Below are 6,006 nucleotides of genomic sequence, written 5' to 3'. Positions count from 1 at the left end.
CGCCTACGGGCTACATTACTTCGAGTTCGAATCATTCACTCGACTACTAAGCCTACGAGCTACTTTTATTTCAAGTTCGAGCAAGCACTCACTCGACCATTATGCCTACGGGCTACATTACTTCTAGTTCGAATCATTCACTCGACTACTAAGCCTATGGGCTACTTTATTTCGAGTTCGAGCAAGCACTCACTCGACCATTATGCCTACGGGATACATTACTTCGAGTTCGAATCATTCACTCAACTACTATGCCTACGAGCTGTTTTTACTTCGAGTTCGAGCAAGCACTCACTCGACCATTACGCCTAAGGGCTATACCACTTCAAATTCAAATAAGCAGTCGCTCGATTATAGAGGCTACGAAATCTAGAATTTGATTAAGTTGTTTAAATCTTTGTGAAAACATTTATAAGGCATGTATAAAAACTTCACAAAACAGAAGCAGGTCGGCAAAGTTTTCTATATTCAAAATTATCTACACGATTGATTACAAACGAAAAAACCAAGGACTAAGCTTCGTGGTCATCCTCAGGAGCTGTTTCTTCTCTATCGGGCCCCCCCGATCCTCGGATCCACTCTTACTACCATCATCATCATCGCCATCAGAAGCCAAGGCTTCAGCTTCAGCTTCGAGCTCTTTAGCCTTTTTTATCTCTTCAGCAAGGTCGAAACCTCGAGCGTGTATCTCCTCGAGGGTCTCCCTCTAAGACCGACACTTAGCAAGTTCGGCAATCCAATATGCTCGAGTGTTGGCAGTATCCGCCGCCTCTCGTGCCTCCATCTGAGCAGCCTCGGCATCAGCCCGATACACGGCAATGGACTTGTCCGCCATGACTTTCGATGACTCAACCTCCGTTTTGGCCTCAGCAAGCCGTGTTTCAAGCTCCTCGATCCTCTTAGCCTGAGCCGAACCCTTTTGCTTGACGCTTCGAAGCTGAATATCGGCCGATAATAATTTGGCCAAGATGGTTTCTTTTTCCGCAGCTAGGCGACCGATAGTCTCCTTCCACCGGGTCGACGGGACCCAACGTGATGGGGTAGGTGTAAACACTTAAAAACCCCTCCACATGGGTGATGACGCTCTCTTCGGGGGAGGGAATTTGCAACACAACCTCGGAACCCCAGTTGCAGTTTTTCCTCACAGCCTCGAGATGACCCTCCGTTATCGAACACATGTACATCGACACATGCTCACATCGACCAGGAACAGATGAAGGATTCTCAACCTTAAAATCGATCTTCAGTGTACACGGGACCGGGAACATACTCATAGGTAGGCGGCTCCACCGGCTCCTTGTCGCCGGACGGCCGTGAAGAAGAAGCTTTCTCCTTCTGAGGTACAGTTTTCGAAGTTTTGGCCATTGATATGAGAGAAAGAAAGGCAAAGGAAGATGAAAAGTTGGTGTAGATGGGCTATGCAAGCGGCGGAATAGAGAGAAAGGGTAAGAAAATTTGGAAGATTGAAAGATGTAAAAGTAGTAAATGTTAGATGGAGGGGTTATTTATAGGCTTGCATCGTGACTGTTCAATATCAGAGGTGGCCGACCACCGTCTGACATGTATTAAATACCTTGAAAAGACTAAATCGATGGGATAACTATCACATACGTCATGATCGAGCCCTGTGAAAACGTCAGCTTATAACCCGATCGAACCGTTGAAGATCATAACGATTCTCACCACATCCTTTCTGAGAAATGAGGGGACTATCTGTATACGGCCCAAAAAGATTTCGGCTTTCCTATGTTCGATCGAGTTCAAATGTAAGCAACCGGAGTGGGATTTTGGGATGAGTTCCAAAGGCAGTACAAACAAGCCTCGAGTCCGAAGGCAGATCGAGGAGTCGGCTCGATACTTTTATCGAGCCCGTGACCAAATCGATCTGCAAGGCATTGCTTCGAGGTCAGAAATGCGCTACGCCCACCCGGGAGGTCGAACTCAAGCCAAAACCGAGGGCTCGACCCAATAACGAGTTCGAGCCATTGTCGAGCTCACAGACAAGAGCCGTTACGACCGCACTAAGAGAGAGAATCTTGGCGGGAATCGAGGAAGAGATAATTCATCATGGGTCCTCCACTATATGCTTTATTTTATTATAAATAAAGTAGGATCTCTCTATTATAAAAGGGGGAATCCTTATAAGCATAGACGACGGAGAATACACTGTAACAAAAGATCGCTTCTGATATTGAAAGATATCTCATTGTGCTTGTTTTGCTTTGTTTTATTCATTCTTTTTGCTCACTATTCCCATTCTCATAGTCAAGAATACACATATTTCTATTTCTCTATACGATTTGTATCAAATCGTATCACATATCCTTAGAACCCTACACAAATTTAACGTTATCCAATTTTTCGGGTAAACAAACCCCTTTCTCTCAAACTATATAATTGTGTTTTGTCTGATGTGTTAAATTTCGTATACTTTCATATATAGTTTAAAATTAAATCTTGTACAATGTGAAAGCTACATTGACACCACAATAAATCAATTAATAATATAGCATTCTTATTAATTATTTACGAAGAGAAATCAGAAAATTAATGTTTAGCATATGAAAAAGGAAGCATAAATTAAAGTAACGAAACTAATATGTATACGGGAAGAGGGTAAGTGCACCTTTCCTACACCGAGATATTACTTTAAAGATCAATTCCAACCAAATTGATTATTGACCAAAAAAAACAGTTGTACATTATTAAGGTATGATGGCATTAAGATGAAGTGGTTGTTGCAATCCATGAGCTGTTCTTTAAGTATTTATTTTGGCTACCTTGAAAAATTAAATTTGCAAATATTTAATTCAATTAAGATTGAAAATTTGAAATACATAGGGATGAAATTATGGACCATAATATGTGTAGTACAAACTTTTAGGCGAAAAATCAGAAATAGCTTGATTTATAATACTAATTCAAAATTCGCCACAATTTCAAAAGTAATCGAATTTTAGTCATTTTTATTTAAAAAGATTTGAACAAAATCACCCTTAAAAATTCGGAAAAATTCTAACATAATATGATGAAGTTGAATATTTTACATATGAGATTTCAACATAATATTTTTTTTTCAACTATTATATTTTTAATTATTATATTTTTCAGATTTTATCTCCGCATATAATAATAACTAATTTTTAATAAATTTGCAAATATTAAGTATTTTTAATTACTAGTACAAAACATGACTAGCTCATACTATTTTGACAATTTGCAGGCTTCCAATCATCTTCACGTTGTTGGATGGGTCAATGCTCTTGATTATGCTAAGAAAAGAGAATTACTAACGTAACCCGGAAAAAAGAAAAAAGAAAAAAAAAAAGGTGACGAAGAACAAATATTATAGTGGGGACAGTAATTTATGATCACGACTAATAATTAAGACAATGAACTATCACCTAATTTTGAAAGAAAAGTTACCACCTAATTAATAAGTCCAATGTATCATTCTCATATTGAAAACGAAAATGCATTTTTGCAATAAAGAAACTCGAGAAAGGGTCGATAAGGTCTTAAATTGAGAGATAAGGGTCAAATTTGATGGTCAGAGTTAAGTTCGATTAGCATTTTTGGTATGAACCACATGTATATGTGAAGATTCACCAAAATTTTAGTTTTAACAAATACTTCTTCGTCTTAATTTATGTGACACTTCTTTTAGTCATCAATTAAAAAAAAAATGCCACATTTTTTATTTAGAAATAGTTTATCTTTAGAATTCCTACTTTATCCTTAATGAATTAATTTATAGCTATACATATATTAATTATTTGTTTTGGACCACAAATATCAAATATTTTTTCTTAAACTCGATGTCTAGTCAAATACCGCTACATCATCTGGGACAAAGGGAGTAATAAAATTCGAACCTTAAAGTTCTAAGAACTTTAAATATTGAATCATTATTTAAATCGGAATTCGTCTTTGAGCATAAACAGAATGAGTCTTGGTCATGATTTTTTAAACTCCGTCCGTGTGAGCTAACTCATATTTTCGGACCCAACCCGAATAAAGGGGAAATGTTGTGGTAGATTAGCAAGGCACATAAATATTATTACTCGTCCCCGTCCATAATAATACACTCCTAATGGAAAAAGGTATTTTAACTACATTAAATTTGTATATTTTTAACTTGACATATTGAAATATGTAAATAAAGACAAATTTTGAAATAATAAAATAATTTTTTTCTCGATTATATAAAAGAATACTTATTTTTGACCAATATAAAAAGATAAAAAAATTACATATTATGAAACTATGAGAGTAATTCATCATTAATCATGATTTTATTTAACAAAAAAAAAGAAGGGAAAAAGGGCAAAGAAATTGTAGTAGCACTAAAAACATATGGTCAAAATTCAAAGATCAATACGAAGTACAAAAGTGAAATAAAGCAATAGGAAAGCATGCCCACCTTGTTTCTTTGTAAAATGGCATTTTTATACTAACGTTCTTTTCCCACTTTTCAAGAGCTTCGACACAACAGACAAACAATAATGTCACTACGTTCTTCCTGGATCCATATAGATTGGACCATTTTCTACTCCGATCCCCTTTAATTTCCATTATACTTCTATGATTTGTGTCACTTTTTTCTTTGCAACAGCACGTCATCGTCTTCTTTTTCGTCTGTATGTGTTTGTTTCTTTTTCTCTAGTTATTGTGTAGTATCATCAATTTGTTGGACGAATAAAATTATTATACTCTTAATTTAAAAAAATAAAATTAATTCTTTTAGTAGGCAACGTTTTCTCTAAAAATGAACCCTAAGCTCAGATTGATGAGTTCTAGATAGCAGATGATTAAATCGAAAAAAGAAAATTATCGAGTAGTGATCGTATCTTATAGGTTGGGATTTGTCATTCTCAAAGAAACAAGAAAATGATCTAAAGAGGCAAAGGATACTTCGTGGAGTCCTCTTTCGTTTATTGGAGTGTGATTCCAATTTGTGGGCCTTTATTCCCAACGTGCCACCACCAACAAGTGCTCTCGGATTTTCAAGAATAACATTTAAAATATTATCCCTTCTATATTCTTTTCCCTTCTCAAAGAGAGGTTGAGCAAGAAGTATGAAAATGACATGGACTAAGGGTCCTTTGGTAGGATACATTAGGGACAATAATATATGTATTAACTTTGTATTATTAATTTCTTGTTTGATATTAATTTTTAGTCTATGTATAATTAATACTTACATTAATTATATACCCTTCTTTAGTACTGTTCTTATACATTGTAAACTATGGCACTAGTAATACCATGATTCTTAATACATAAATAAGTATGTATAAAGATATAACTTTCATTTCAAAACCTTTTCCAAATGCTTTCCAACAAATGTCGACAGTATTTTTATAAATAAAAGGCAAAATATATAACTTATCCCATGAACTATGGACCAAATCCCTGTTACATACTTTTACGGACGAAAATCATCTTACACACCCAATTTTTTCAGAGTATGCCTAAGACACACTACTTTTACTACGTGACAGACGCGTGCATAACCAAAACAATAAAGAGCGTGAACACTTAAGAACAAAAATTTCAATCCTTGTTTAAGTGCCACGTGTCAAAAGTTTTATTATTTTCTTCATTTCTTAAATTATTTGCCCCCCAAAACCCCACCCCCTCGCTTCTCTTCTTCTTCCTCATACATTGTCCCCCTTTTCCAACTTCTTTTACGCATAAATTTTACTCACACTTTCCACAATTGCTCCACCAGCTTGCCACCAAATATGATCCCGCTGGGACATCACAGAATAATCTTTTGGCATTTTATCTCTATTTCAACATCAGATTAAGTTTTATATTCGACTAACATAACACATAAATTTTTTAACTTTAACTAAGATTTGAGTTTTACTCTAATAATAAATTAATTGCTGCTCTTGGAAGTAATCTACACTAGAGTTTAAACTTGTAATGTATCTAGAATTTGACCGTTTGCTGGTCGGAGAAGTTGACGGTGAACTGGGCAGCCATAATATCTTTTCT

Source organism: Nicotiana tabacum, chromosome 4 (genome assembly GCF_000715075.1).
Source record: "Nicotiana tabacum cultivar K326 chromosome 4, ASM71507v2, whole genome shotgun sequence".
Lineage (NCBI taxonomy): Eukaryota > Viridiplantae > Streptophyta > Magnoliopsida > Solanales > Solanaceae > Nicotiana > Nicotiana tabacum.
This window is presented reverse-complemented; position numbering follows the sequence as displayed.